The 22,050-nt window shown below is 38.8% G+C and overlaps 1 long non-coding RNA gene across 24 annotated transcripts; it reads left to right on the top strand.

The window, feature by feature from the left end:
* Positions 1 to 5: 5 nt before the first annotated feature.
* On the top strand, positions 6 to 21,394 carry LOC110467651 (uncharacterized). 24 transcript variants are annotated; one of them, XR_014949429.1, is made up of 8 exons: positions 7 to 788; positions 1,534 to 8,235; positions 11,485 to 14,796; positions 15,476 to 15,617; positions 16,505 to 16,706; positions 18,354 to 18,462; positions 19,989 to 20,052; positions 21,253 to 21,394. It is a non-coding gene; the product is annotated as an uncharacterized LOC110467651 (long non-coding RNA). The 24 variants fall into 24 exon arrangements; XR_014949421.1 differs by having other exon boundaries at positions 6 to 788; positions 16,505 to 18,462; XR_014949430.1 differs by lacking the exon at positions 18,354 to 18,462.
* Positions 21,395 to 22,050: the final 656 nt, after the last annotated feature.

Here is a 22,050-nt window from a genome sequence, read left to right as displayed (position 1 = left end):
GAGGAAGAGGAGGAGCCGTGAGGGGAGGAGGAAGGAGAGGCGTGAGGGAGGGAGGAAGGCTCGGGGCTGGGCGTTGCTCTGGCGACGCCGCGGCCTTCGCCCCGTGAGGAGGGGGAGCCTCCCCTCAGCCTCCGCCGCGCCGAAACCAGGGGGAGGGTCCTGTTGCTTTTTATTTAAAGCCGCAATTAAAATGAATCTGGGAGGGCAATAATTAGCAAGGAAATGGAGGGATGGGTGTAAAAGTATACGCGTACTGCGGTGTCATTACTTGTCGATGGCGATTAAGGGAGTCCTGCTGTCTGGAAATTGGCTTTGCCTCCCGGGAAACCTGAGGGAAGCGCTGCCCTAGTTAATACTGCGGTAGCTCTTGGGAGAGGTTTGGAGTGAAATAGATACAGGTTTTCTTTTGAAATATGCTCTTGAATAAATTAGTTTGCGTCCAGAAATGGCATCTGTTTTCCCTGGCTCAGATATTTTTCTAGAAAAAGTGTTTAGGTATGCGGCTCACATGGAAAGTGGGACCAATATCTAAGCAGCTTTGAAAATCGGTGCTGTATTGTTTTGAGTTAGAAATGCTGGTTTAATTCCAAAGTTTGAATACAGCAATGCTGTGGGGTCAGTGGAGAAGGAAAGGATGGGCCCTTAGATGTAGATGTTATGAAGTGGAAAACTTAAAGTGTTTGGGTTACGTGGCCGGGTGTTCAGTGGCACCATCTAACAACAAAACTTCTCTTTTATTTTCAAGGAAGTAGCTGAAAACACTGGCTGCATCTCTGTGTCTCTTAGAGGTAGGTTTTGAGGAGGCAATTTGATCTACTTTTATGATGTTTTTGGAAACTGTGCCTAGAATTTCCTGACTGGAAAGTTCAGGTCACAAATCCTCTGCGTTTCACTCGGGCTGTGGCTGATGGATTGGAAGAAACCTGGGCTGGTTATTACAGATATACTTAAGTATTAAACATAGCCACAGGCCTCCTGTTTCTGCAGGCTGTCTGAACTCAGAAGACCTTTCTCGTTTGTATAATTTTTCTGTCTAATTATCCCAGTACTGCTCAGTAGCAGCACCGATGCAGATTTCAGATGCCTGGCAGGAAGCACTCAAAGAATTTCATGGCCATGTCCCCATCCTTCCAAGGATAACACAAACCTGTTGTGTTTGGCTTCTGCTGTGCCATATTGTTCATTCTCCCACTCTTTGCTCAGTCAGTCACTTGCATCGTGTTTGGATTATGAAGGACAATGTAAAAAAAAATCTTAATTTGCTTCTCAAATCAGGGAAAGCAATTATAAATCTTTTATTTTTAAATAGTGTTTTATGATTGGAAATTATGCATGCCTTCTGTACATCGCTTGGAAGGGTATAAATTTAAAAGATTTGTTCAGCTGTTTCTTTTTTGTAATTATAAAATGCATTAAAGTACAAATGTAGCTTTAAATCCACATTGTTCTCAAATTGTTTCTCATTGCCACATGTACTGAAAATACTAAATTAATTCGTGGCAGCTTATTAATCAGTGGTGTTTGCTCATGCAGGTCACTTGCTGATTTATCTCCAATTCACAGCTCATTAGAAGGTGTGTAACTCTTCAGAGATGTTGTTATTTAACAGGTATGTTTTCCTAGTGCCATTAATGACCTCTGGATTTAGTAACTCCTGACACAAGAGAGATTTGGGAGATTATTCACAGAAAATTGGAAGTCTTTTCCCATGGGCATTGGACACATTAGGTCATGGAATACCTGGTGATAAATTTACCAATCTGGATTTGGATTCTTCTCCCAGAGGGCCAATAAATTTCATAGAGTGCCCAGGCACATTTTCAGGTGTTTATACACTCAGAAGTATCCCAGACTTTCTCTGCCTCCCAGGAACAGCTGGTATCTCTTTAATTGGTGCAATCAGCACTTTCCATCAGTGTGTACCTGCTTTTCCTGGGCTTGTTCAGTGCATGAAAACATTGGAACAAACTCTGATCCTTGTGGAACTCTGCCTGGGATGCCCTGGCAGCTCAGTATTTACCTCTGCAGCAGCAATTACTCCCTCCTAGAAGTTGCTGAGAGCTTGTTTTACAGGCAGAAGAATATTAGCAGGATGTATTTTGTGTCCTGAAGGAGCTCTGCAGAAACCTGAGCAGGTTAAGGGGTTACAATCCTCACCTTTTCTATCACCTTTTCTCATCAGAAGGAACTGGTGCTTTAAAATGAGGTGTACAGTATCATCTGTGGTGGAATTTAAAGGAGCTGATCTCAAATACAGGGAAAGCATTTTTAGTTAATGATATGATAAAAAAAATGGGCTTTTTGGTAAGAGTCTGTAGAATAGCAGAATGTCCTGAATATTCAAAGGCTTTATTGGTTTGTCTTCATTTTACCCAAAATGCTGCTTGAGTATGGAAGACTTCTGCAAAATTAAAAGGGTTTAGTTTAAACTTTTTGAAGGATTTGAAAGTGCTTCCAAGAGGCTCAAATAACCTTTAAAATTTGAATGTTTCCTGAGCTTTGAGTGCTCCATCTTTTAAAAACTGTCTCCTGCAAGTCTACAAACCCCGACTTCAGTTTGTATTTCAAGCACAAGAAAACAGCTCCTGAGTATCTGAGACAGTGAAGAACAGAGCCCAGTTCTGAAAACACCCCTGAGGTGATGGCTGAGTTTCACTGCTGAACTCTGATCCTCTAAGCTTTGTCAAGGAGGCTCGCCAGGAATTCGAAGCAGATATTTTTGTGTTGCAATGACATCACCCCGTTCCTTGAGGTTTCCAGAAATCTTGAGCCCTCTGTGTACAGCAGCGTGTTCATTCTCGTGAAGTCATTCTAAACTGAGAGTAATTCCACTGCAGTGGTGTCATGTAATTGTTCCAAAGCTGCTGAATTAGATCCCGGAGTCTTGTTTGGTTTTTGTTGGGTTTTTTTGTTGTTTTTTTTTTAGGCAAAGATAAAGCCTTGAATGAGAATCAGCCAGCAGAGCCACAAAAGGCAGCTGTAGTTTTTGCTCCCTGCACAGGAGGGTGCTCAACCTCTGTTTTTATCTGCAGGAAGGAGTGACTCCGTGGTCATCAGGACCAAGTGGAGAACCTGTTTCCTGAACCAGGCTTTTCTTGTAGAGGCACTGGAGGATCTGTTAAATCCAGTGACTCAAAAATTATTCAGCTGCTCAAGAATTTCGGGAGGTGTGTGTTAATTGCTGCTGTTAGACCATTACGGAGGTATTTAGGTCAGAAGATGTAATGATCATGACGTTGGTATTCTCTAATGGGTGTCCTTAGAGGTGCCAGAATTTTCAGTAGGATCTTTGAAGTTTCTCAAAATAAGGGTTTTTTCCATCTAATTTGCTCATCTGAACGTGTGAATCCCCGTGTGAATCATTCAATTGAACAGTGAATTCTCATGTGTGTAAACATGAGTGGGTTTACCAGGAAGGAGTAGATGAGTTTGTTAATTTATATTCCACTTGTAGTACCTGCTGGTAGTTATATCCTTAATTATTCTGTATTTTCCTTGTTGAATCATAGAATACCCTGAGATGGAAGGGACCCACTGGGATCATCCAGGTCCCACTCCTGGCCCTGCACAGGACAGCCCTAGCAGTCCCACCATGTGTGTGATATTCAGCAATACATTTCATGTTCCAAACCCAAATTTAATCTTCTAACATAACTCATAAAATGGAATTTGACTTTCTGTTTACCTTTTTAGGGATCAAAGAGAGGTCCTGGATGTTGTTGTCTGGTCAGGTTTTAGTTAAGTGAGTTTTCTGTCTGAAAGCAATTTGTCAAAGCTGTGTGTTGTACAATATTCCAGCCCTCTGGGTGCACATCCAATTTAGTCACTCTGGAAAGACAGTTTTGTTTTTAAAAAGCAGATGTCTGGAAAAGGAAATATCTCCTTTCAGACCTTTTGGAAGAAATACAAACCCAGAAATGTAGTGGGCAAAATCTTGTTAGCTGTGGTGAAGGGGATTCGTCCCCTTAACATCAGCACATAAATATTTGCTTAATTTCAGTCAATATTTACCTCACAGGTCAATAAAACTTGTTTTGCACTTCACAGAGTTAATATTTACTTGCTGTTTTTAGCTTGGTGACAATATTTAAAATTCTCTTAAGTATATGGTGGGCTTTTCTTCTTCTTTTCTAACAAAAGATTTTGTTTTAACAGAGGTGTGTTAATTTATTAGGAAGTGTTACCCATGAATCAGACCATGTTTGTCACATAATAAGATTATCCAGATTATGCCTATAACACTTTACAAGTAGGAAAATAATTTTTTTTTGCTTGACAAAAAATGTCTTACCAAATTTAAAAGTAGTTGCTTGTGTCTGTAAAATTAGGCTGTAAAACTTAGACACTAATTTAGAAGGCAAAGTGAAATTAAAGTACTCCTTGCTCTGAAAGGAATTTTTGTTTTGGAAAGCAATCACTAACTTCACCATTTTTTCAGTTAAGTCAAAGCACAGTGGCCAGGCTTGTATGGTTTAGGAGGAAATGCAGAACTGAATTTTAGATCCTTAGAGCTGACAAGACCACGTTTGCAAAAGTACAGGTTCATTTCCACGGCAGAACTTTCCCCTGTGCATTTGATATTTCTGTCACAGCTGGCTGGGTGCTATTTCCAGCGGGTGAGGTGTATTGGGAGTCGATCCATGGCTTTCAACCTGCCCCAGCCTTTGTCTGCAGCTGTGGGTGAGGCCAGCCCCAGCTCCCGTGGCTGCTCCAAGGAGATAACAGGGTGCTTGTTAAGCCACGTGTGTTATCTCACTGCCTTGTGCCCTGCTCCTGCCTGCTGTGCTTAACCCCAGTCCTCAGCAGCTTGTTTATGTTTCTGGCACAAAAAGGACCCCAAACATCTCCAGTTCTGTCCCTCTGAATGGTGATTTTGTGATTGATACAATTAGACATGAGGGTGAGGTCATTTAATTGAAGTCTTCAGTTGAACTAAAATCTCTGAACTAAATCACAGCGCACCCATATCCTTCAAACTGTCAAACAAAACATCTGTTTATGATAATCATTATCTTAATTGAAGAGTTCTAGCTCATGCTTTTCTTCATTAATGGAAAGAATTAATGAAAGAATACTTAGAAAAGTACTTAACTATTTCACTAAGAACTACTTCTGAAGTGAAACACTGCTGAAGGAATACTGGAATTCATCTTAGACTCCTATATAAACTTCCTCCTGGTGAACTTAACCAAGTTAACCATTTTTCAGCCTCCAATGCTGCAGTAAAAATGCGCTTCCTTAAATCTGGCTTGCTTGCAGACAGAGTCTGACACACTGGATTTAGTACAGCTGCAGAATTAACATTCAAAACTCCCATGCTGCACAGTTTCCCCATGTGTTACATAAAAATGCTGTGCAGCTCCTCTCTCCAAGCTCCTCTCTCAGGGCTTTAGCTGCCTGCTTGCCTCCCCTTTGGTTGCTGTTTTCATTTATACACAATCCAATTTTACACTCACCCAAATTACTGCTCATTGTGAGATAAATATGGTAAATTGATAATTCTGCCCAATGTTGACTTAACATTCAAGGTGTAACAGCTTCAGAACATATTTTGAAGTGTGTTTCAGGTGATGGGAGGAAATGTGGGTTTCTTTGAACACCTGAACTGTAGAGCTGTGATGGTTTGGATGTTGTTGATTTTCAATATCCAATAACAATATCTCTATATTGTTTAATCCTTCAAGGTAGAGAATGGCTTAGATTCCATTCCCAGATTTTCAGGATTTTTTTTATCCAGAGACTGAATTTAATTCAGGAAGATTTTTGGGAAAGTAACTGATTTGATTTAGGGAGTAGATGGATTTTAAAGTCATGGTAGGTAAATACCATCAGACATACCTCCTCCTCCTCCTCCATAGCTTTTCATGGCAAAAGTAGTTATGTTATTTTTGTATTCGAAAGAAATATTTCCTAACCTTTATTTTGCAAAGATTCCTTTTTAGCAATCAACTAAATTTATTTTTTTACTTTTATCAGTTTTTCAGCCCAGACTTGGAAATCACTCCTTCCCTCTTTATCCTAATGGTCTTTCCCCTCCAGGAAAATCTCAGCTTGGATTCCTGTGGAGTCAGCCCTGAAGGATGGACTGGGAGCAGTGTAAAATTCTTGCTGGTGCTGCTGCATCTCCTGACAGGAGAGCAGAGCCACAGTGGAGGAAACAGCATCAACATTCTTCATAAAGCAGAGAAAATAGGTGCAGGCAAATCCTTTAAATTGAGCTATAATGAAATTATTGTTTATAGCCCAGCTTCTCCCTTCCATCCAGAATCTGTCATTTAGGTGATTGGGCCAGCAGGTGCAAACATAATTGAATTCAGGGAAATAAATATGGAGGGAGGCTGGGGATTGTTTGCTAAAAAGAAGACATCTAGTTTACTAATTAGGAGGATTTATAGGATGCTGCACTTAAAAATAGATGATTATTGATGGTTCATCTTAATCATGAGAGTTACTTTATAGTTTGAGGTTTCTTCCAGCTATAACCAGGAACAACAGCTCCTCTGCTCTGGAAACTTTCTGAAAGGCTGCACAGAAACAATGTTGTCAATTTAGAGAGAAGGTAGCAAAAAATGTGTATTACATCTGTCTTTGAATGAGTTACACAGAGAAAAGAACCTGGAATTGTTTTTAATTATAAGAGCATAAAAAGTTATAGGACTGTAGGAATGAAGATGGAATTTGGTTTTGATATTCTCATCTAAAGATATGTTAAAATCATAGGTATATATTAAGCTAAAATACTTGTCAGTGGACACTGCTGAAGTGCAAGTTAAATATTTTAAATTTCATTTATTTTAAATGCAGTAGTGCTGATAACACTGGCACTTAGTTCAATATCATTTCTCATTAAAGTTCTTTCAGCACTCACAGCTTTATCAGTTACCAGCGAGCTCATCACAGCAGCCAGGTATGAATTACACATTTCCCATGCCTTTATCTCAGTCATTTCTCCATCCTGCACTTCAATAATTTGAATCTGAAGTACATCAGGAAAACAGAGTTGTTTTTTTCTCTGTGGAGAGCTCAAGCAGAACTGTTCCTCACAAGGAGTAACAAACAGCCCGACTGAATTACCATGGAGGATGTTGCAGCTGAGCTTGTAAATATTATTTTGATAGACTTATATTTCCTTCTGAAAGGAAAGAGTATTAAGGAATATTTTGAAAATATAGAAAGGGAATAAAAGAAAAAAACCCAGTAAGATAAACCAGTAAGATAAATTTGGCTCACCACCCTTTTTGCTATTTCATGTCTAACATTCATTTTTGAGATATATCAGTTACATCAAGCTGAGGCCAGCTTAGTTTTATGTGCCTGATAAAATGGAGTGGATTCACAAAGATCTGGCCCATTCTCTTCTGTCACCTCATATTTCTGTTACTGTGTGTGTACATTCTATTTTAACAGTTTGGAGAAAAATAAATGAAAGTTTCTAAGCAAATATTTTTACATTCAGTTACTCCATAGAGATTCTGTATTGTCTATTCCTCCAAGTAATTCATCGTGATAAAATGAAATGCTGAAATAAAAGAGTTTATTAAAATTTAGATTGGAAATTGAAATACCAAATGAATCTAATCTAAGAGTTATGATTTCAGGTTTTCTTACACCCAGCAACAAATAAATTAATATCCAGGAAGTGGAACAGCCACACACTCAGGGCTGGGGCAAACACTCAGCAGGAGCTATGGAATAAGAGAATCCTTTAATAGAGAAATCTGTTCTTTGCTTTTAGCAGGGCTGTTCTGAGAAAGGGTTCATAATGCCCCAGAAGTCTGGATTTTTCTGGATTTGGGAGGAACCAGTAGGAACCAGAGATGTGTGGATGTATTTGCTGTTCCTCAGTTGCCTCAGGAAGTGCAGAACTTTGCTCCTACAACTTCCCTCTGGGTGCAGACTGATGTGTCCCATGGACAATCCAGCTTAGTGTAAAAATTAGTTCAGTTTGCTTCTGATTTAGTTGTAAAATCATTCAGACTTTGTGTGTTTTCTCTGTGAGTAATCCAAATTTAGATTTCACTGTTGGTGCTACCTGGTTTTTTTTTGTGTGCTTGTGTTTAATGCAGCTGAAAGTTATTATGTAAAATGGGTAAATTGGAGTCTTTAAAGGAGCTGCCAACTTGCATTTGCCTGAGTTTCTTCAGCAGTGGAGAGGAGAGGAAGAATTCCAGACACGTCATCCTGATTTCACAAGTCTGCAGAGATCTCCAGAGTGGACTTACCCATCTGTGTGAGGTAGTAAATAGCTCTGTGCTTTTTTTGCTCACAAGTGGCTGCACATGTGTGCTCCAGCCATGTAATCCATGGCATCCACGGCTCCATCTCTGCCTAGGCACACTGGCCATCCCCTGGCTGGGCACAGCAGAGTCCTCAAGGCTGGCAGAAATGGGCACTTGCACTCAGAATCACCCTGCAGTGCAGTGCAGGTGCAGGACTTCCTCTCTGACCTTCCCCCAAAACACAAAAATTGGCATCTGAACATTCCTGCTCTGTTCAGGGACAATACTTAACTCATGATAAAGTGTTCCTCCCAAAACCTGACAGTTTTCTATGTTCACTCACCCTAAAGTGACAAAAGATAGGAAGGAGAGGAGAATGGAAAGGGAGGCTTCACTTGCTGTGACCTTGGCTTCCAAAACAATGCTGGAGAAAGCCACCCTTGTCTCTGGGCTTCCAAACCAAGGCACCAGCATGGCCAGCTGGGGACAACCCCTGAAATGGATGTTGTTCACAGCTCCCTGCTCTCACAATGTTTGAGCCTTGTTCAGTTTTGTCCATGGCACTGTGGGAGAGATATCCCCTGCTCCAGAGTCCCCGTGGCATCTCCTCAACACACACAAAATCACAAATTCACAAAGCCCACACAAATTCACCTTTCAGCTGGCTCCTACAAATCAAAGTCTCCTCGTGAAGCAAACCCACATTCCCTTCATTGTTGTTTCACACTGTGTACCCGTGAAGGGTCCTTCTGGATTCAGTTCTAAAGGGATAATTGTACTACTTAAATATTAAACATCCAAGTTCTTTTTTTATTGTTAAACCAATATTAAAGTAGGACAAAGCTGATTTACACTTTATGGCAGTGCATTCCGGAGTCGCTGGTGTTGCAGCTGATGTCCTGTTCCAGCAATATTGGCACTGCCAGGAGGCACAGAAATGGAGATTTTAATCAAAAAACTTTATTTGAGATCCACTTCAGTGAGATTATAAGGTAATCTTGCCTTGTGAACTTCCAGGCTGTTAAAAAGGGCAAATGGCTGCAGTGTCCTCTGAAACAATTCAAACCCTATTTTTCATCAGGAGATGATTCCACTGCCCTGGAATTGAAACTTGGGTGTCTTTTCCTCATAGATTGTTATTTAATCACTATATATTAGCTTTCATTGCCCTTTTGATATATTTAGGCTCATAAACTTCTCATTGACTAGATTGAATTTACCACGATGTTGTTACTTTTTATGAACAGAATGAATCAATAGCAGATCTGTTGGCTTACACTGAATTGTTTATTTTAAGGGATGTTTAAACTTTACTGAGAGAAAATGGAAGGGCTGATGCTCAGTCGTTCTCTTTAATACTCAATATTTGGTAACACTCTGAGTACAGCCTGCCTCAACCAGCAAGTGCTGCACACATTATCCAGAGATCCAGGGCCAGTAGTATTTCCTAACATTCTTTGAAATGTAAAATATTTTGCAGTATTCCCAATTCATGGCATTTAATACTTGCAAAATATTTTATTGTTGTAATAGAAAGCTTTTGTTCCATTACAAGGGAATATTCCAGAATAAGACTATTTTTTTCACTGAAAATAATAACTCCTTATATATATTTATATGTGAAGAAATAGTAATTTATTTTCCTGTACTCCTCAGATAATCTGTACAAACCAGTTGATTTCATCTATGAGTTTGAAGCACAGTATTAAGAAATATCACTGGGTTCATTTTATTATTAAATTTTAGTTATGTGGTTTCTTGTTTTGGTTTTTTTGTTTTGGTTTTTTTTCCCTGATTGTTTAATAATAATTAAAACCATCTATTAATTAAGTTCCACATAGACAAGTGCAAAGCTGTGCCTAGTGGATCTAAAAACTTGGGAATTCTTACATCAGTGTGATCAGGTGATAACAGCCCAGACTTTGTGCTTGCTGGAGGGATTTATTTGGATTCACTGTTGCCTCTATGAGCTCCCTCCCCCGTTATTTATGCACCTTTATTTTTGTATTAAGTGGTTAATTAAATCTGGTCAGGTTAACCTTTGTAGATGATTAGAAGTAGGCATCTCAGTCACTGGAAAGCAAATCATTTTGGGTGGAACATCTTGTTCTTGTTTGAATAATTATCTTTGTTTACATTCACACAGCATTAATCGCTTGAACCAGACATTTTTGAGGAAAGAGGGGGAGTGCCCCAGAGCAGGTTTCCAAATGTACAGAAATTATAAAGGAGAAACATTTCCCTTCCTTCTCCTCTATGAGCAGAATAGGGAAACAGTTTGAATTAATAATCCAGAATTCCAAGTGTTCACAAAGAGCTGTAATTTGTTGTCAAATAACTTTTAAAAGCCAAACCTCCAGGCTACTCAGCTGAGCTGAGTCCTGTTTCTTCAGTGAGAATTCTTCAGCAGTAACATTCCAATATTTTCCTTTTGGAGTATTTGTCATTCTTTTCCAATTGTTACTGTTATTATTCTATAACTCTATTTGTCTTTGTTCTGTGGTCTGTTCTTTTTCTGAGTGCTAGTGAAAGCCTCTTGTCATTTTCCCCTTGGTTTGATATTTTCTGCCAACTCCTCTGCCTTAAAGCCTTTTTTTCCTCCTTTTTTTCCATGCAATGGGATCTTACCTCCATAAAACCATTGCCGTAATTGCTCATGGAGGAGTGATTTTATCCCAGAAAAATTCTTCAGCCATCAAGGTGGGAAAGACCAGAAGGAGAAATGCCAAAGTGACCTCCTGGCTGATTTTCTGATTCTTCTTTGGAAGAACTCAACAGCTCAGTCAAAAGATGTTCATTCTGAGGATTATTTTATTTTGATAATGAAAAATTTTTTATGAACTGTTGCTTCTCTGGAGCCAAATTATGGGATCATGGGAGATCTGTAAGCTCAGCATGGTCCAGGAAGAGGGATAGTAGGAAATTAGAGAAGAAATAGAGTAAAAACACAAAAGATTTCTTGGTGCCACTATAAACCCATCATATATCTGTGTGAATACTCTCTGCCTCAAAAAGGAGATGCTAAAACAGCAAAAGCTGTAGAGAAGGACAAAAAATGCAATCAAAGATATGGCAGATGTGGGGAATGTGAACTGGATTCCCGTGTTCCTTCTGCAAAAGGCCTCCAAGTCATTAAAAGATGTAACTTTCTTTTATGCAATTCCTTTTCTGATTAAAATGGTCTTCTGTAAGTGATTTTATGATACATATAAATATTATGGTTATCAGTCTTCACAGTTAAAATAAGGCTTTTTTTCTTTGGCAGGAGGAAGGCTATACATGCAAATTCAGATTCCTGATGCATTCCCACTAACTCTGCCCTTCTGTTCTGGCAGAGTGAGGAAAAACTGTAGGGTTTGTATTTTCTTTTATTTGTTTCTTTATGTATCATGTGCTCTCTGATTCTCACTTATTTCTTATTTCATTATCTTTCCTGTTCTTTTTCTTTTTTGAGGCTACATTTGTGGCTGCATTTTTTTCTTTTATTTGTTTACTTTGTCTTGAACTTTCTCCTAAATCCTTCTTTTCTTTTCGGCCAGACCTGCATTGAAGCATAATTTTTCTCTCCTTCCATTTCTACTTCCCTTCCTCTTCCATAATATTCCATAATCCCCCCTAATATTCTCATTTTCTCCTCAGCATTTCTTGATGTTTTTATTTCCCACAAACTTTCCTATCCTTATTTTAGTATTTTGTACTTTACCTCGGGGGAGACTCAACAAGGACTTGGGCCTTTCTTCCTTAATAGTGCAAAACTGGATAGAAACCACCTTAAAAATGTCTGGGACAAACTCTGTCCTAACTGTCCTGTGGCATGAGGATGACTGGGAGCAAATAAATTCCTGTTTAGCAAATTTAACTTCTCCTAAAAATTCAGGCTCCATCCTTCCAGCTGGAAACTGGATCATATAATGGGTTATTACAAGCTGTTAAAATTTGAGACTGAGGAGGGGGAATAGGCTGAAGTTATTCCATGGATTGTTCTGTTCTTTGTGGGAGGCTGTTAAAATAAAGCAACAGTATAAAAGATGAATTATATACAATTTAATGTAAAGCTGTTGGAAGCCATTAGGATATTTCTTCCTTGATTGTCTAACATTTGTGTACTTTTACAAAGTTTTACATTTTTTGGTTCTTTCCGAACATTATGAAAATTGTACTGAGAGGAGTAAATTCATCTGCATAAAATTGACTGCAAAGAGCAATTAGTCCTTCATTAATATGCAAATTTGGTCCAGTGCAGATTCATCTATATATGAGGCTTAAATATGCAAGTCAGTCTTGCTGTGCGAGAAGCCCAGATGCTTTTATTTACTTTGAAATTGAGGGATTTGGTTAATGATGTTGTTGACAGGAAAACTTGAATAAATTTGATGATCACCATCTTTCATATTAGACGAGGCCCATGGAAAAAAATTACCAAGTAAAATACCAATTTTATTTGGTAATTTCCTATTACCAATCTTGTAATAAAATGTAAGATAGAAAGTAATAGAGTTAGATTTCCTAATGTAGTTATCCTGAGACTTAAACTGCTCCCCAAAGATGGAGCCATTTTTCTTAAACTTTGTTTTTCCAGAGGGTAAAGACATCTCCATAAGCTGTATGAATAACACACTGCCTGGAGATTTAATATTGGAAAGTTGGTTCTGTGACTTGCTTCAGTTGGTGAGAGGACGTAAGCCTGGGAATGAAGAAGCAGGAGCTTTGGAAATGGTTCTTTGTCATCTTCCATGATTTATCTGTAGGGTCTTCTCAACAATTAGTTTGAGGCCTTTGCCCTGTGGAACACCCTGGAATCTGTATGAACACACAGCCAATTCTATTTGAGCTCCTTAAGAAACATTTTCTTAAATATCTTGAAATCTTTACAGCCCTTTACTTTCTTCCTGTTGGCACCCACCATAGGCTGGCTCAGAGAAGCAGTAATACTAATTACTGCTCACTAATAAATCCAAGCTGTGGTGTGTCTTGTCTCTCTGCTTTTTTCTTGCCCCACAGTTCCTTTGGCACATCCAGGATCCCCCTGGCTCTGTCCAGCATCCATCACTCAGGCAGGTATGGGAACAGGTCCTTTGCACTCATCAGTCTTGATTCACCTGCAAGATCCCACAAGTTCCTCCTCCTGTTTCTTCCTTTTTCTTTCTCTGCAATTCCTTCAGGCCTAAATTTAGCTTTGGCTTAAGCAAAACTGGTCTTTGACTTCAATCATGCTTATTTTTTTCCTGGACCAAACCTGGTCTTCTGTCTTGCCTGATTGAGGCATTGGCACTTCCCAAATAACAGAGAAATGTGGTTTAAATGGACTGAATGTGTGATAATTTATAAAGCTCTAGTTGTAACTACCTGAGGACAAGTTAATAGATGAGACCATTTGATTCCTCTGACTTCTGGCACAGCTGGTTGAGATATAAATCCTCACAACAGTTGGTTTCCAAATCCTTAATGTGCTGCACTAGGCAAAAAGTTTCTACAGCCATGTTCAGGAGAGAAAAAAAAATCAACCAAAACTGTTCATGTGGTCTTGCAGGTGAATCCAAAAGCAAGAGAAGGAAGATGGAATTGAGTATCTGGGGAGAACAGAGGAGAGATCTGATAGTCTTGTAAAGGCTCTGGTTATCCTACAAGGGAATCTGTGGTTTTTACCATCAGAATGAGACAATGACAGCATCAGAAGGAAGTTTATTTGCTGTACTGAATAGTATAGGAGGTGATAAATTGATTAAAAGGTGAAACCTTAAAACCACACCATCTGCTGAGACTTAAAAGAGCCTTTGCCTTTGAGAACACAGAATTGTTGGGCAATTTCTAGTATTTTTCAGCACCACCCGCAGCAATCTTGGCATTCTGACCTAGCTCCCAAAAGGAGGAAAATATTAATTTTGAAGTGTATAAACAACAGGCATCTCAGCACAACCTGAGGTTGTCTCCTATCAACTATGTAATCTTTATATTCTAGATTAATAAACACTTCAGCCTTGGAGTTTATTAGTCCAAAATATATTTATTACCTCATAAATTCAAACCCCCTCCAGTTACCATCTAATTAAACTGCAGCACTGTGCATGCTATCTTTGGGGATGTATTAATAATGGAATTATCTTGTGAAACAGTAATTACATACTTTGTGCATTCTTTGCCACACTCTTTCTTCAGTGTCTGTGTGATGAGTGGGGCACACAGTGCTCCATTGTTTGGAGCTCCTCCAAACTCTCTGTGTATCCAAAGATAAGCAGATTTTTTTTCTCCTCTTTTAGTACAAGAGGGAGAAAAGTTTGTGCATTTTTTGTACTCAGGAAAGACCAACACTACCAGACTAGGAACAGTTATGAAACATGATTGTGCAAGTGATTTTAGCTCATGCTTTCTCCTCACTCTTTGAGGAGATTACTCTCAGGAGTAAAACCTTCTTGCAGGATATGTTCTGTTTTTACTGCAGCTGCCAAAAGGTGAAGACAACCACTTTATCTGGAAGAGAATATTCATTTATGGGGCTTCCCTGGTGACATAGGTTTGAAATGGGAAAATGGGCTTAAAGCCTTCTTTAAGAGAGATTTACTCACAGTTTTCTCCAGTGGTAAGTATACTTGCTGTATTCTGATTTATAAATGTATTGACTCTCCCTGTGCTTTTGCTTTATAAGGTTGGATAATTTGTATTATCTCTGGATAATTTGTACTGACAAGAGTTCTTGTGCTCATTTTTCCTCCCTTACTGCAGAATTAGGTGTCTGAATCCTGCCTGGTGTTCCCTTCCCTTCATGGAAAGAGGCACAGGAGGCAACACCTTTTGCACATAACTTCCCTGGAGTTTTGAAGTGCCTTATCTCTAGTTCAAGTACATCTGTTGAGCAACAGTGGGAGTGTGTGATTCTTGTTGACACAGGCTCTGCTCTACCTGACAAGAGTGGGGTTGATTCTCCCTTGTACTTCCAGCACTTTGTGGCTTTAGGATCCATATGCTGCATTCTCTTGCCTTTTATTTGTTCACTGCAATTGCTGGGGCTGTGCAGTGTCTGCAGGGAGAGGAAGGGCACTTCCCACCAGTTTCCTCCCTGAATCTTTTAGATCTTTCCAGCACAACTTTTCCCTTCTCCCTGGTTTTCTGCTCCACAAGTTCTAATATCTGACGCCAAATACAAAATTGAGTAGTGGTCACTCACTTCATACAAAAGGGTTTGATTGAACTTCCAGCTGCAGCTCCATCTCCACTCCTGTATTGTGATTGCAACTTCATGTTTTACTTGCATTTTGCAGTCATTCAGGGGCCAAGCTGTCAAGTCTTCCAGATTTGGACTTGTTTTGATTTCATTGCAAAATCCTGCAAGAATTCTGCCAACAGCAAGGCCAATGTGTCTGAAAACAGATGGCATTTCCAGTACCTAAAGCCTGGTCAGGTGTGAGTATCTCAGTAGTAAGAGTGACTCAAACTACTCAAACTTGTAGCTTTGATTTTCAATAAGAAATTATTTGCTTTATCCAGTAATTTTCATCTGCCAGCACTCACAGTTATTTAAATCAGACTGTTTTCATGGATGAATGTTATTCTTTGGGAATAAAGAATGCCTGACAAGCTTCTGTAGTTTTGTGAATAGTTTTTTGTAAACCACAAAATGAAATGTAATTATTGTATGATATATGTTTTACAGAATCTCAAATGGCTTTATCAGCCCAATGTCTAGGAATTCACCTTCTGAGATTGAACATCTTGTGCTTGGTGTCTTAATAAAAATGGGGTCTGATACCACTGTGTTACCACAGTGTAGAATGGAAGAGTTTCCATTGTAATGAATAGCAAACATCTGCAAAGAATAATTATATTTATGCTATATTGCTCAAACGCACATTGTTATTAATACAGCTCAGGATTAATTACTGGTTTGTCAAAACCTGCTGATCTCAAAACTTTTGTTTGTCTTATATTTCTTGTGGCTGTTGATGAAAAGATGGTCTGTGTGTCCCCAGAATGGTTCCGGGCTGTGTCTTGCCTGTTCTGTCACTCTGCTTTTTTGTGCCTGGTGTCTGATTTGGAAACTTTCAAACTAGACACCTTTCTGATGTGTTTTTCCTGATGTGAATAAATTCACTGCAGAATACTTGCAGAGCAAGAGATGTTTGTTGCCAAGCAATTACATCAGATGAAACATACAGAAGGGTAATATTTTAGTCTGATTTTTTTTTTTCCTGCTACAGGCATGAATCTGAAGATGAATTCTGGGAATTTAAGAAAGGAAAAAGTCAGGGCTTTTATTTTTTAAATTTTGTCCTTGTCTTCTGTATTTGCAGTGATTGCTTTGAGTCTGTAAGGTCATCATGGTTGAAGGCATGAAGATGAGGACATCAAAGCCTTTGCCCACTTATGACAATTACTCTGGAGACAAACACAGCTCAGAAGACAAATGTTATGAGCTACCTGTAAGTTCTGGTTCACAAAACAGATGAGAATCCAGAGATACTTCTGAACTTCGAAATGAAATTTATTCTCAAGGTAATGGTTGAGCTCATTATCTGCTGCTCTTTCTAAATGTAAAGTAAGGAGAGCAATGCCCCTGTATTCTATCTATAACAGCTGACATGTTTTCTGCATTCCTGTGTTTGCCTAAGAAGTCATGGATAATCAATTTGATGTGCAAAATAAACTGCATGGATGAATTCTGATACATATCACTTGCCATGGCTGTGCTGCTATGAGAGGCAAAAACTTCCAGGAAGGAAACAGCAAGGAAAAATCTGCCTGATAATTTTCTCATCAGTTTTTCTCCAAGGACATATCTGTAGGTGGATTCTATAGACAGTGTTTGGGTATTTTTCCCCCTCTTGAGTGGCTGGTTCTCTGTGTGTCAATTATTTTCTCTTGCTGTATTAGAAATCAAAGCTACCTTATCACTTCAGGATAAATATATCTATATTTATATCTCTATATCCATCTCCTATAATGCAAACTAGGAAAAACTAACTTGAAATATTTCATTTTCAGCCTTTCTTGTTATTTAAATATATATTCTAAATTATTTTTTAAATTCCCCACATGTATTACAAATAATTTCCCATCTGATTGGGAAGCAGAATAGGCAGGAACCAGCAGCAGACAGATGTGATTATAAAAGATGTTCTGTTTGTTATAATGAGACTTATGGTCTTAATAAACTCTTAGAATGTTTTAAATACAACCAAATTAAGTAAGTTTAAAATCTGATTTTATAGATCTAACCCTATCAGATCACTTTTTGTTGTATTTTTGAGGACAACCCCACCAAATTTTTCATAGTTTTAGAGAACTTATCACAAAATAGATTATCCCTAGTTCCAGCAAAGAAAAAAGGAAAATTTGTACAGATAAAAAGCATGAATGACAATCCTGATCATGTGGAAAAAATCAATCTGTGAGCTTAGACATAGTTGCACATTAGTCTCCTTCTTTCTTGGAAATCCATCTTTCCCCCAGAATATCCAGCAGCGTTAGGTAGCCTGTCAAAATTTGCTCATAATATTTCATGTCCTTCTGCTGGAAAGAAACAGCTGGATATTTTGTGTCATGATGTGACCAATCCACCTCTGTTGTTGTCATTTTAATTGCTGGGGCTGTATTTTTAAGTCCTCCACAGAAGGTCTTTGTAGTGACAAGCGAACGGTTCACGCTTCGTAAGCAAACATAAAGAATGCTGCTGCTAATTGGAGAGGGAGTAATGCAGTTATGATTCCATCAACATTTAAGTTACATTGGGAAAGGACACGTTTTTTGTTGTGGTTGTTGTTGCCACATGAAATTTTACTCCAAGTGGATTTGGTGGGGAAGGTTTTAGAACAGAAGATATTAATCCTGGAATTACAGGGATGGGAGAGATGGAAGTTAAATTGTTCTAAGCTACATCTACAGGATAGAAATAAGCATTTTATTGCTGTTTCTTGGAAACTGTAGTTATTAATTGCTGTCTTGTGAAATAGCTTGTCTGTGATAATGGAAAGGATAGGCAGCCTCAGAAAATTCCCTTTCCCCTGTTCTGAAGAACTGCAGCCACAGTGTTTCATGTGGAGGAGGACTCCTCAAAAATCAACGGTTTCCCCCAAAAAGCGGTTCTTATTCAGTAATTTAAGTCTTTTTGGTGTCTTCCCCTTGATATTCTGCCTGTTGTAGCTATAGACTTCCCAATTTCTAAAAGTCTGCTGGACCTTGTGCTAAACCTTGGCTTTTTTCCTGAATTACGTTTCCATGGAATACCTGGCTACGGATTAACAGTTTTACAGTTAAGTGCCCAAAGTTCTTTCCTGTTCATGCTGATTTATTTTTTTTTTCTACTCGCATCTCTCTTCTCAGGTGGAGCCTCACCTTGAGTTAGATTTAGGAGGACCAAAGGTGCTTCCTTTTCCAGTTCCCTGCCTGGATTTTTAAAAGATACCATTTTTTAGCATCTAAACACGGAAATCACAGCAATTTCCATGGGAAGAATCTCAGAGATGAGATGACAGAGCTTCCCCCCAAAACACTGCCTGTGTAATTGCTGAAGACATTCCAAGCCACTCTAACGAAGTGCTGTCTGCCAGTCATTATGTTCTCCTTGGAGGACCATCTGTTGCACTTCAAATATGTAAAGGTCTCTATCATTTATTGCTCCAAACAAATCCAGGCCTTTGTCTGATGTGCTGGAGCCCTTGAATGGATTCTAAAGGTGGTTTCAGGCACAAAGGGCAGGGTGTTCCCTTTGGTTGTACTCCTTCAGATCAAATTTCAGAGCACGAATATATTGATTAAACCAATATATGAATATTTTCAATTTATTTAGAAATGAATTATGAACAACAGCAAATAAAAAATATCTGAAATATGTTTTCTTTTAATTCAGCCAGGAGGACATTGGAAGATGTTTGCATCTGGTGAACAAATCTTTCTCATGTAGTGGTATCCAGATTTGATATATGTTGAGATTGGAAGGAAAATTACCTTATTTTAACTAAATTAATTAGCTTATTTGTATCTGAAAATAGTGATTGAAAGGAATAGTAAAAAATAGAATCAGCAGCTTAAAATGCTCAAGCCTTCCTTAGCACATGTCCTTTACAAGGATGTAATATTTGGTTGTACAGTCATTATTTATAGGTTAATTAGGATCCTTTCCCTGACTAAAATGAGCAAGATCAGGCATTAAAATATGCTGGTTTTTTTGTTTTTCCTGCTGCAGATTTTAAAGAGGCTGTGCAATCAGATTGGAGAACGTGAGCATTGTATTTTCACAGCAGAAAAGTTCTGTTAAGAGATTTCCAGCCAGAGAAATCCATAACGATTTCTGTCTGATTAGGGAGTGGTCCTATCTTTTTCCCTTTCTCCTCTTTCCCTTCTCCTTCCTGCACAGCAGCTAATGTTCTGGTCAGAAGTAATAATATGTTAGATCTTGAATGTCAGTAGCCCCAGAGATTCTGACAAGACTATTCATGTGCATTCATACGTCTTAACCAAAGCTGACACTAAAGAGAGCAAGAATTCTCATATTCCTCTTTTTATTGCTGTGCATTAAACTCAAATCTTCTCTTGGAGACCTCTGCTAGAAATGACAAATCCACCATTTGGAAAAGGCATTTTAGCAAGGTCTCAACAAAGCAGCTGGACATCAATCTGGCACAGGGCAGAAGCTCCTGTGAGAGCTCACAGTGCAAAGCTGAACTCTGGTTTACACCTTACAAATGCTGTGAGCTAAATGCTAATGGGAAATAACCACTCCTCCTAATCTTTCTAAATTCCAATTAAATCGTGATTTTTTTTTTTTTTTAACTATAGGACATGTCCTTATAGGGACATTTGGATTCTGGTAACTCGAGGTTGTTTTCTGAGAAAACACACAGTGAGTAAATATTCTGCTCTACCTTTTACTCTGGATATATTTTACACACACTTGTAGGATGGTGTACTGCACATGTTTGGGTAATTTTGCAGGGATCTGATGAAGTTGTTAAAGCCAGGTAGGCAATTTTGCCAGCAATTATATTTTTAGTCTTCTTTTTAAAAATGGTTTGGTAGTAGTGACTGAGGCAGACTAGGTGGCTCTGGGCAGCTCGCCATTTTTAGGTAGTTTAATTTGTTAAAAATTATCTTTCTTCCCACCCAAATCCCCTTGAAACCATTTGGAGAAGAGAACTGTTGAACAGTTGCCAGTAATAAGTCCTGCTGAGACCTCTGTATCCTCCTGACAGAAATGTTGGTGCCAACTGGAGACTGACTGGCACGAGTTTGAACTCTACACTACTTGATACATTTGCTTCACATGCACCAATTACAATAATTACCACCTCTGTAGCTGAAGTTTAAGCACTCGGTCTGCTCTCCATACCTCAGGTTGTTGGCAGTATGTTCAATCCTAGAATCTCAATTTTCTTGGAATAATTAAGTAGAAAATAAACGCTTCAAAAAATTAAGAGACAGTCTGAATGGAAATCAGAGGCTGAATAATAGAGTGGTTTGTCATGTTGCTATTGTTAAGCTGCATTTATTTCTATTTAATCTTTATTTCTAAAAGGCAGCATCTTCTTTTGCCTGCAGAGATTCACCAGGAGATGCTGTAATCCATTGACTTTTATATTCAGCAGTAGAATATCTCTTGATGTCGAGGGAAAAACAACATGAACTCCTACTTTGTTCAGATGTTTTAAAAATATAAATATTCCTTTCAAAATAAATGCTTTTGACTAGAAGAGGAAATCATCCATCCCCTACTCCTTTTGGCTGGATGTTTCCATGTAAGATTGTTGGGATTTAATACCAGGACTGGCTTTAACTGTTCCTGAGAAATTTAAATCAGTGATTTAAATCTGATGCAATGGGACCATCTCTCCCTCACCCCTGTTGTCTTTCCAAGAGACTGGTTAATTTTTAAATGGGATCAGCAACATTTAAAAAAAAAAAACCAAAAAACAAACTGGTAAAGTTTCTATTACACAAAGATAAACCTTAGACTGAGCACAAACTGCCTTGCCTGTAGCTTTCCTAATATGATTGCACTGCGCAGAGTAGATACTAAAATTTATATTAAAATTTCTTTATGCAGGTTCCCTCTAGGGAGAGGAAGAGGGAAGGAAAAAGCTTCATGTGACAGATGCTAATTATGCAGCTTAATGCACTTCTGGAAGTTGCAGAGATGAGAACTCTATAAGAACCTATCTACAAAACAAAGCACATTTTCAACAGCATTTTTTTTTTCTCAATTCTTTTTTTAATCTGCCTCCTCTCTGTTTTCCAGGAGGCTTTATTTCCCAAAGAGTACCAAGGGCAAGCAGTGTTTCAGGTGCAGAATTCACCAGCCATGGATGGGATTATTCTCCATTGTGTCTTGGTGTTCTCAGGTCCTGTGCATGGGACTGGGAAAGCTTCAAGGTTCTGAGCCAGGAAGGGTTTGAGTTCAAAATTCCCCAGTTGATGTCTTAGGTTTCTTCCTTCTTTTGTAGATATTTTATCAGCTCCTTATCCTGTGTTTAGGTTTACTGGATAAATGATGTTCTGCACTTGTGCTGGGATCCTACAGAAGGGTTTATTGTGATGAATGTGCCAGGACTGATGAACCAGATCCCAAAATGCATTATGTGGAGAAATGAGCTGAGGTGCTCAAAACTGGGAGGTGCAGCCACACCAAAGCCAGTGTTAGACACTAATCCTCTCTTCCAGACACTGAGCTGTGCTGTTTGAGGGACAAGAAATGGGAAAATGATCCTGGAATCAATTCAGACTTTATCCTGGATATCCAAATCTACCAAACCCCTTTTACCAAATGATTTATTTTTCCTCTTAGTGCTACACCCATACCATCTCCCACGTGCTTAATGCCGCTTTCCCCGATGTCCTCCATCCC

The sequence above is a fragment of the Lonchura striata genome, chromosome 19 (assembly GCF_050655825.1).
Source record: "Lonchura striata isolate lonStrDom1 chromosome 19, ASM5065582v1, whole genome shotgun sequence".
Classification (NCBI taxonomy): domain Eukaryota; kingdom Metazoa; phylum Chordata; class Aves; order Passeriformes; family Estrildidae; genus Lonchura; species Lonchura striata.
The sequence above is the reverse complement of the archived record's forward strand: the minus strand, read 5'-3'. Positions and strand labels throughout refer to the sequence as shown.